The 11,001-nt window shown below is 45.8% G+C and overlaps 1 long non-coding RNA gene across 1 annotated transcript in view; it reads left to right on the top strand.

The window, feature by feature from the left end:
• The window catches only part of LOC116081950, a 22,410-nt gene extending 11,426 nt beyond the window's left edge, over positions 1-10,984 (top strand). Inside the window, exons 2-3 of the long non-coding RNA XR_004115112.1 lie at positions 9,689-9,883; positions 10,895-10,984. This is a non-coding gene — a long non-coding RNA (uncharacterized LOC116081950). The remainder of the gene's footprint in view (positions 1-9,688; positions 9,884-10,894) is intronic.
• Positions 10,985-11,001: the final 17 nt, after the last annotated feature.

Raw genomic sequence — 11,001 nt, 5'->3', positions numbered from 1 at the left:
GGAGGGAGAGAGGGAAGGAGATGGAGATGGAGAGGGAGAGGGAGAGGGAGAGGGAGAGGGAGAGGACACCAAGGGAGGGAATCCCTCTAAGTTTGGTATTTCATCTCTGATGTGAAATATAAAAAAAAATTCAATACTTCTTTGCCCATCATTTTATTGATAAGAAAGTATCACTTTTAGTACTTATCCTGAATTCTGCTGGTTACATTTTACATTAATATTGTAAGGTAAGTAAAGGATCCTTTGTTTGATGGCTGGGAAAACATCCTGACCTTGAAGCCTGTGCGTGTGTGTTTTCTGATATGTTACTGTTTGTCCTATCAGAACCAAGCTCCGGTCGGTCTTCGGCTTGAGATTACTATTGCAGAATCAGAGCACAAAGGCGGCAAAGTCTTGGCTTTGGGGGCTGAGGCTTCTCCCTGGTCAGGCTACAGAAGGGTCAACCATGTTGTGTGCTGTAGTGGCTTCTTATCCTTAGATGCTACCGTTAGCCTTCTGGGGGCTTGGGGCTTATCACTTGGCACTAGAGACGTCCCTAAAAGCCTTTTTGTCACTACATCGATGGAGTGTGGCTTTGTTTCTCACACACAGTAGCCAGCGGTGTAGGCGAGTCTGTGCTCAGCGCTGGATGAGGTGTGCTATACTGTCTTCTGGGACCATGGGCCGCATTCTTACCCCAGGCTCTGCAAGGACCTCCTCTCCTGCCTTTCTCTGAGGTCAGGAACTTCTGCTGCCGTGTTCTGGTTGAGAACAGGGAGGACTTCTCTGCTCACTGCTGAGGGCTCTCCCCTGCGTCCACTGCTCTGGGGCTGGAGACCCCCAAGGTCATTCTCAACTCCCAGTCAGTTCTCTCCTCTGAGTACTCTGAGTAATGTTTTTTCTTCAACCCAATGGTGTCTAGCAGGTCTTCCAAGCCTGGGGAGTCAAGGGCATTGGTGACTTCAGCCTGTCTTGGATTGCTTTACGTTGGGGGAAAGCGGCTGTGACCGGGTCATCTTCAGCTCCATCAGCCATTCTGAAAACGAGTGTTGGCTGGCATCTCGTGAGACACTCTGAGCCAAAGCCACAGGACTCCTAGGTTCTTTACTTTAAAAATAACATGACATAGTAACTGTTCATTGCTCTAGGCTATTAACAGGTTAATATTTGAGACAGCATTAGCTACTAGGTATTTTCCAGGTATAATTCCCATGTTACCATGCCCTGAAAATTGTCCTTTTTTCCCCCCTTTATCTAAAACTCAGTGGAGAAACTTATGGAGGACCAGCCAAGGTCACCAAACCACTATGGTTAATTCTTTTAGGTGACTTAAACTTGGCCCATTACAGTCCTGAACTGAGCGTGCTCATAGCTTCTAAGAATATAGCCTCCAGTCACTTTGTATAAAGACTACTTTGATCAGCAACATCTCCTTACGGTATCAGCTTCTACCTACCAAACCTTCATTCCTAGACTCCTTTGCAGGCCCTTTCTCCCATCCAGGCCACTACATGTTGGGACCCTCCAAGTTCAGCCACAGACTCTTGTCTTTTCGCAATCTACTCTCCTTCCTGAGGAATTCTTACTCAGCCTCTTTGGGAATTTGCCGCTGATGCTCAAATGTGCTCAACCGCACTGAGCCTCTGTCTTAAGTATCATCTATAATGAGGCACTTGCTGGTCATTGGCCCCTTGTCTTACTTAATGATATTCCGTTTTATGGACCCATCCCATCTCAACTGTCTACCAACTGATGGATGTTGTCACGCACTTTTTAGTAATTATGAATAATGCTATTGTGACCATCCACTGATAATCCATTTCTCTTGGGTACCTACGTAACAGTGGAGTGGCTGGGCTGGGGTATGTGAATAATAATAATAATAATAATAATAATAAACATCATGGTTCTAGGTATGGATTGAGGAGAAGATTTATTGTAGATATGAGGGATAGACAGCACAGCCAGACTAAACCAGGCCATGACAGGAGGGAGCAAGGAGTAAGAGAAGAAAGAATGGAACCCAGAGACCAAGAGCGCTAAGAGGCTGCGTAGCCAAAATGACTGGGCTATGTAGAAATCAGAGAAGCTGGGGGGAAGGAAAGTGAAGCTCAGGGGCTGGAGATGTCAGGGTAGGGGGTGGTATGTGCTGGCTGGTACCTGCAGAGAACTCACCTGCCAGTGTCTGCTTTGATATTGTTTGTTTTTTTTGTTTGTTTGTTTGTTTTTGTTTTTGTTTTTCGAGACAGGGTTTCTCTGTATAGCCCTGGATGTCCTGGAGCTCACTTTGTAGACCAGGCTGGCCTCAAACTCAGAAATCCGCCGCCTCTGCCTCCCAAGTGCTGGGATTAAAGGCATGTGCCACCACCGCTCTTGTTTTTTGCTTTTTTGTTTTTTTGTTTTTTTTATTCTTTTGGTTTTTCGAGACAGGGTTTCTCTGTATAGCCCTGGCTGTCCTGGAACTCACTTTGTAGACCAGGCTGGCCTCGAACTCAGAAATCTGCCTGCCTCTGCCTCCCAAGTGATATTTGATATTGTTAAACAGGCACCTCAGCCATTTGCCCTGGGTTTGAGACCTAACAATACTTATACATAGAGAGAGACAGAAAGATGAACAGTCATGGGATGAGAATATCCTATTTCCAGCTGCCTTTCTCGACAAAGTTCTGTAGGGTCTCTAGGTTTAGGTTTTATATTTGTTCATTTATTTTGTGTAGGCACATGTATGCACACATGTGGGGGCCAGAGAGCAACTTGTGGGAGTCAGTTATCTGCTTCCACTGTTCATCCCCGTTGCAGGATCTGCAAGCGTGGCTCGTGCACGCGTTCCAGGATCTGCAAGTGTGGCACATGCTGGCTTGTGATGCTCTGTGCTTCAGTGTTCTTTGTCAAGTGGGACGATGGCTGTAAGCAGATTAACTAAGTTAATGTAGGCAAGAACTTAATGAATAGTCTAAAGATACTACTTACTGGTGACACCAGTCATTTATTGGTTCTTTCACTGGTGGAGACCTTACACGGCTGTGCTGGACCACAGAGCACAGGGAGGAAGCCGTAGCACAAGGGCTAGAGCGAGTGCACTCCGTGATGTTTGCATGACGGTATCACCCAGAGTCATGTGGCTCCATCATTGTACTGTATAAAAGAACCAAAGGAGATAAAGACGGAAGCAGGAACTGTAAAGGTATCGAAAGGCAGACCTAATGTAGGGAGAGGAGGCCCTGGCAGAAGCCCAGCTTCCAGTGAGCTTATGTGCCTCATGGAGATTTATAAACTGACTGCTTGACCATGACTCCCTGTGGGAAGCCACAGCTGCCACCCTATATACATATTGAACACCTGGTCTCCGGCCAGAGCAGAGAGCATTGATAAACAAGCCCTTAGTTGGAAAAGCTGTGTGCCTCTAGTTTGTGATGCAAGCTGGCATGATTTCCCGCAGCCTATTGTGCTTTGCCACGTAGCCGATGCTGATTGGGACCAGGGAAAGTATTTAATCCACAAGGGCTGGGGGCTGGATATAATAATTAGGAGTAAGTATGTAAGGGTAGAAGTAAGTTGTAAGGATAGAAGTAAGATGTAAGGATAGAAATAAAATAGAAGTAAGATGTCAGAATTAGGAGTAAGTATGTAAGGATAGAAGTAAGATGTAAAGGATAGAAATAGAATAGAAGTAAGATGTATGTAAGAATAGGAGTAAGTAAGATGTAGGGAACAGGAGTAAGTAGGAAATAGGAGTAAGTAAGAAGAGAGTAGAAAGATGTAAGAAGTAAGATGTAAGTAGTAAAATAGAAGTAGTAAGATGTAAGTAGTAAGATAGAAATAAGTAAGATGTAAGAAGCAAGATTACAAGGTTCCTGATTAAACTGCATGGGGAAGAGCTCGTTGTTGCCTCCTTATTTCCGCTGGACGGAAAGGCGGCCTAGGAAATCACAGCCTCCCGTACCCCCAGGGCTCCCCGACCCCCACCCTCACCACCACATGGCAGGACAAACCTATTCCAGCTTTAGCAGTTGACTAGCTGACCGCTTGAGGGCCTTTGAGAACTTTTTTGCCCCAGGGCTCTGAGACTGGTCTTATTAATTTCTCTAATCCCTTCCCACAAGAGTTTATGATCTGTATAAAGCTTTGTGGTTCCATCTGCTTTCCAGAGCGTCCCGTATCACAACTGGAGAGTCCCTGCTGGCGCGAGAGCATCCAGCTGTGGGTAACATCAGCCACAGCCTTTCTTCTAAGGGGCTCCTCATAAGCTTTGTTGGTCTTCCTGGTGGCACTACCAGAATCCCGTGGGCAGAGACGACAGTGCTTTATTGGTTTTTTTTTATTTTATGTGTAGGAGTGTTTTGCCAGCAGGGTTGTGTACCACGTGGGTGCAGTGCTCACAGAGGCCAGAAAGAGAGCATCAGGGACGCTGGAATTGAGGTGTGAGCCGGGGTGCGGGTGCTGGGACTCTGATCCGGGTCCTCTGTAATAGCAGCCAGTGCTCTTACTTAGCCTTTGAGGCAACTCTCCAGCCCCGCAATGGTAGAGCTTTTATAATTGTGCGGCTGAGAGTGTTGTATACGCCTTTAATCCCAGCACTCAGGAGGCAGAGGCAGGAAGATCTCTGTAAGTCTGAGGCCAGCCAGGGCTACATGGTGAGTTTCAGGATAGCCAGGGCTATGCAGAGAGACCCTGTCTCAACAAACAAACACATATATAATTGTGATATGTTTATGCGCGCGCACACACACACACACACACACAGGAGGAGGGAGGGAGGGGGATAGAGAGGAGAGAGGGAGAGAGAAAGAGAATGTTCTTCCAAGTCTTACCAGAATAATTCCACCTTACTGCAAACTACCGTGTATTTGTTTCATGAACCATTTATTTGTTCTAAGTCATGCTCGCAGTATTTTCCAAGACCAGCATGATCCCCAGGAAGGGTAAAGGCTAGTTCTATCAGGTTGCATCAGGTCTGTAGGAGATGTAGAGTCATGTAAGCAGGAGCCAGTGTTATGTAACAGACCTTTGCTAGGGAGATTCAACACACATCTACTCACCCCAGGCAGAGACCCCCTCGGCACACCAAAGCACTGGGACCACCAACGTTCAACTTGGTGAACCAGGAGTTTTATTGGGGTTACTTACGAGAGCAGAAATGACTCAAAGACCTCAGCTCCATAAAGACCATGACATAAAGACCCACTCCAGCATGGGCGACAGCTCACAAAGCTGGAAGCCTGGAGCACACCGCACAGCTCAGCTGGCTGGAGAGTGTGCTTCTGAGTGACTCTGGGTTAAACCTCTTCCAGGCAGCATGGCTGGCTTCTACTTCTTCCAGGCTGCTGCTCTGGTCTCAGTCTTTTTTGCAGCTCAGCTCTGTTCTCTTGAGAGGTATTCAGCTTTTCTGCTTGCTCCGGCAGGGAGGGTCCTGGTGAATATGGTCAGTTTCAGGGACTTCCTCATTAACCTTCCCACTCAATGTCTTGTCAACTTGACTGTGTCTGGAATTAACTAAAACCCAAATGACTGGACACACCTATGAGAGGTTTTGTTCATTTATTTGTTTATTTATTTTTTAAAGATTTATTTATTTATTCTATGTAAGTACATTGTAGCTGTCTTCAGACACACCAGAAGAATGCATCAGATCTCATTACAGATGGTTGTGAGGGATTCTGGGTTTCTGGGATTTGAACTCAGGACCTTTAGAGGAGTAGTCAGTGCTCTTAACCACTGAGCCATCTTTCCAGCCCTTATTTATTTATTTTAATTAAACCATTTGAAGTGGGAAGGCCCACTTCTAATCTGGATCTTTAGGATGGGAAGGTAGACCTTGAATCCCAATCTTTTGAGGTTGGAAGAGCCCTCTTTAATCCAGACTATACCTTCTGCTAGCAACCTATATAAGGGACATAGACGAGGGACGCTTGTTCCGTCTTTGCCTGCACAGTCTTGCTTTACTAGCAAATTCATTCCTTCACTGGCATCAGAACCTCCTTCTTCAGGACTCTGGAGTGGACCGAAGACCAGCTGAGACGTCCAGCCTCGTGGACTGAACGAAACTACTGGATTCTGGGACTTTCTGTTAGTAGACAGTCATTGGTGGTCTACATACATAAACACACACACAGACACATACACACAGACACACATACACACACACACACACACACACACACTGTAAGTTTTGTTCCTATAGAGAACCCTGATTAATACAATGTTATAAGACAGTTTGGTAGGTAGGCAGAGATTAGTGACTTTGGAAAAGTGCAAGTGACTGTAGTTGTCCAACATCCATGAATATACCTAAGAAGTTCACTGGTGGGGACAGCATACAATGACAGGGACTGCCTGCAGTAGGCCGGAATGGAAACATCTCAGAAGCCCGCAGTAGCTCTTTCTAGAAAAGGATGGCGTCTGGGACCCTGAGAAGCAGGAGACACATCCCTCCAGGGACCCACCATCTGAAATAAGGGACTGCCTGCAGTAGGCCTGGATGGAGACACCTCAGTAGCCAGCAGCAGCTCTTTGTAAAAAACAATTGTTCCCATTTCCCCTAACCTTAGCGCTGGACAACGGCTGTATAGATTTCATTTGTGTGTGAGACTGCTTTTCAGTTGGCCTTGGAGTGCATAATTATTCTATTATATCTGACTTTCTTACTTCTCTCTTTTCTCTCTCTTCTCTGCTCCCTTTCTTGCTTGTCCATTCGCTCACAGCTTGAGGCTGCACACACTCTGCATTCTTCTACGCACTCTGCTTTCCTCTTACTCACTTTTCTTTTCTGGAAATCTCACACTCATATCCACCTCTGTGCATTCCCCTTTCACTCTCACACATGCTCTTCACACACACACATCTCACACACACACACACATGCACTTTCCTTTCACACACACACTCTCCATACACTCCTCACACACACCTCACATTTTCTCTTCACTCACTCTTTACTCGCTCTTCTCATGCTCTCTCGCCTTTTTCTTGCCCCAGTCCTTTTTTGATACTCCAAAAGCAGGTTAAAAAAAAAAAAAAAAAAAAAGACATTGGATAATCATTGCCAAATCAAATTCAAAAGAATGACCACATCCCACAAAGAATCAAGAATTACAATTGTTCCCCAAAGTTTCAAGCTTCCCTATTCCCAGGCCTATAGCCAAAATAATAGTAATTGCAAACTTATCATTATTTAAACTTTAACTTATTATACTTCAGAACACAGAGCTCCGAGGCCAGCTACTTGCATTTTCTTATGAAGCTCTAATGATAAATGACATGGGCAAAGCTGCCAGGCAGTGGCCAGAAAGAATCAAGTTAACCCTTAACTCAATAGTTCCACTCGCTTTCTGCCTCTGCACATTGCACACATTGACTCTCCTAAGAGTCCCAGTGTTTTGACTTAATTTTACTAATATTAGATTTTACATATTCTATACTTGCTTATCCAGGAGCCATGTTGTACAACTTCTTTCATAACTTCAATAGCTTTTTCCTTTCTTGGGGTCCCAGTGTTGGCTCTATTTCACCTTCTAATAATTTCTTCAAACCTTCTTTTGCAAGTAAAGCATTAGTCAGGAACTACCACTGTACAGTTATTACATCGTTTCCAAGATGAGAGCACACAGCATGCATCTGAGCCATTAGGGCTGTGCTGTTCTGGGTTCCTATGCCTTCATTTTTAATGGTTTAAGAATCATTACGTCAGCCGGGCTGTGGTGGCACATGCCTATAATCCCAGCACTTGGGAGGCAGAGGCAGGCAGATTCTGAGTTCTGAGTTCGAGGCCAGCCTGGTCTACAGAGTGAGTTCCAGGACAGCCAAGGATACACAGAAAAACTCTGTCTTGAAAAAAAAAAAAAAAGAATCATTACATCAAGGAACATCTAGTTTCACAGAATTCACCAGAGCAGGAGAAAGAAGTAAGAAAGTCAGATATAATAGAATAATTATGCACTCCAAGGCCAACTGAAAAACAGTCACACACAAATGAAATCTATATAGCCATTGTCCAGGGCTAAGGTTAGGAGAAATGGGAACAACCGTTTTTTACAAAGAGCTGCAGTGGGCTACTGAGATGTCTCCATCCAGGCCTACTGCAGGCAGTCCCTGTCATTGTATGCTGTCCCCAGCTGTTTACTTTACTCATTAAGATGAGCTGGGATAAGTTACTCTTTCAGCCATTGGTACCCTTCCAGGAAGAAAGCCATTAAATTTACATGTCCCACCCAGAGTTACACAATTCTATCTATCTATCTATCTATCTATCTATCTATCTATCTATCTATCATCTATCTATCTAACTATCTAATTACAAGGAGATATGGTAGTTTTTCATGGAAAAAAAATCTCAGCAACGTGGTTTAAAGACACTTAACTCTACCATCCATGTAATAATCAATCAAGAGCTCTGTGAAATGCAGGGATCAAACACCGTGAAAATTAGATATATGTAAACAAGACAAAATCAAGGGCAGATAGATATGAATTAGAATAGAGACTCAAAACTGGGATCAGAAAAGGGACTGAAGAGACCTTTGCAGGACATAAGGCACAATTCAATGCTTAAACTGAGCCTCTCCCTGGTGGCAGAGTTAGCTAATTTGACAGGAGCAAGTCAGCTAATTCTTGAAAAGATAAAGCAGGCTGGGGAGTTAGCTCAGTGGGTAAGAGTGCTTGCTGCATAATGTGAGGACTTGAGTTTGGATCCCTAAGACCAGCTTGAAAGCTGAGTATGGCCAGGCCTGCCTGGGGAACCTGGGCTTGGGAGCAAGAACTAAGAGTCAAGGACCACTGGGAAGTGCTGGCCAATCAGCCCAGCTGAAAAAAGGGCAGGAAAATGCACTTTGAAGCTATGCCAGGGAAGTGACATATAGTGATTGAGACTTACAACTTCATTGTTTGGTCAATTATTAATTTGTCAGTGCCAATGTATCAGCATGCTGTTCTTAAGTGGTGCTAAGTAAGGTAGGGTAGTGAGGTCATTTACGCGTCAGTAACTGAGCTGGAATGGCCACAGCCCAGGTGGTGCCAAGTTGCACCACTGTGGATTATAGTGAGATCTCTATCAGCACATTTTCCACGGCTATGATGGAATATCTGACTTACCTAGTAACTCATAAAGATGAGCCTTTAGCTCACACCTTGGGAGGTGGAGAGCCCAAACTCCAGTGCACTAGTTCCTGCGACGTTGCATGGATGCACTGCACCCTTGCGGGGCAGCATGAAGGGAGCAACTTCAAGAAGCACCATATAGTGAGGTAAGAAGCCGTGGGAGGATTCAGGCGATCCGTTTGGAAGAACCAACCAGTGTCTGATAATGCTTCATCAGCTTCCTCTGAGAGGACTGCCCCCGGCTCCCTTCAACCATGCCCCACATTCTGTTTACCTTTTTTTTTTTGCATCATGTTTCTACTCTGCAGCCTAGGGTAGCTTTTAATTCATGGTTTGTTTTGGGAGCTGGGCAGGGATTATTCTAGTCACCCTTCCTAGATTAAAGGCCCACCATTTACCTCTTTTTTGGAAAAGAGGATTGAAACATCTATGCCGGGTTGGCCTCAAACATTCTGTATAGCACAGGACGACCGGAATTCCTGCCCCTCTAGCTTCTACCTCCCAAAGGCTGGGATTATAGGCTTGTGTCACGACATGCATCTTAACACCGCCACATGGACACCAAGTTCTCTTTCTCTGCTTCTCCTTTCTCCTCCTCCCCTTCTTCTTGGTGTAGGCACCAAGTTTTCAACACACCGACTGGGAAATGATATCCAAACCTGCAGAAAAACAGTTAAGACAGTGGCGCGATCCGGAGAACCGCACTGCTGTGAGCTGATCGCCTTCGTCGTCGTCGTCGTCGTCGTCTTGATCTTCTGCAAGGACCTAAGTGTCTCCGGAGCCTGGGAAGCACAGGGAAGCACGGTGGGAGGTAAGCCTGTGTAAGGTGGGTATATGTGCCTTGTGGTGGCTGTGCGGTCCCCAGCCTTTGTGCTCATAACGCTGTGGCCCTTCGGCCCCAGTGGGGTGCTGTGTTGGGGAACCGGCGTATACAGGAGGAAGTCTTGATGGCAGGTAGGTGGATTCAGGCTCTGTGGAGATTAAGCTGTCTGTACAGACTGAGGGGTGGCACAGGAAGAGGAAGAGCCAACTCCAGAACATGGGTTGGATACAGACCCCCTACCTTGATGTCTCTTTGCAGAACCTGTTTGCTTCAAGACAGGATATTATGTTCTGCCTTTTGCAGTTCGGCCCATTTGCAAGTGTCAGCCCCAGTTAGGGGTTTCCTCCTTGTGTGTGTGTGTGTGTGTGTGTGTTTTTATCCCCCCGCCCATGCTGCTCAGTATAAATTGAGCAGAGAGGAGCCTGTGTCTTCTGTTAAGTCCCCCAGGCCAACGCCCGATGCGTGGTACCGTGACAGCGCGGTGCTGTCAAACGTGGGTGTGTGGGAGTCTATTAAGAGATGGGAGAAGTGTGATGTGTGAATGGACCCAGTTCAAAAAGTAGTTGGAGTTAGGCAGTGGTGGCACATGCCTTTAGTCCTAGCACTGGGAGACAGAGGCAGGCGGAGCTGTGAGCCAGCCTGGTCTATAAAGTGAGTTCCAGGGCAGCCAGGGCTATACAGAGAAAGCCTGTTTCAAAAACAAAAAAAAAAAACCCTAATAGCAATTTAAAAAATGGATAGGGTTGTCCTTGAGTTGTTTCACTGTCTGAAAGGCTAATTCTATTGCCAACAGCACACTAATTAATTAAATTAATTTTATGTATACGTGCTCTGCTGCATTTACACCTGCATGTCAGAAGAGGGCGTCAGATCCCTTTATGGATGGTCATGAACCACCATGTGGTTCCTGAAAACTGAACCCAGGACCTCTGAAGAGTAGCCAGTGCTTCCAACTGCTGAGCCATCTGCCCAGCCCCTGCCAATGGTGTATCCTTTTAGTCATAGAATGTCAACCCTCTGCGGAAGAAAAAAACCCTCACAGACTTAAAGGGCCAGTCCTGTCTTAAGAGTAGAGAGCAGAGATGTCACCCACCGGAGCACACTGC

The sequence above is a fragment of the Mastomys coucha genome, unplaced genomic scaffold (assembly GCF_008632895.1).
Source record: "Mastomys coucha isolate ucsf_1 unplaced genomic scaffold, UCSF_Mcou_1 pScaffold7, whole genome shotgun sequence".
NCBI lineage: Eukaryota > Metazoa > Chordata > Mammalia > Rodentia > Muridae > Mastomys > Mastomys coucha.
The sequence above is the reverse complement of the archived record's forward strand: the minus strand, read 5'-3'. Positions and strand labels throughout refer to the sequence as shown.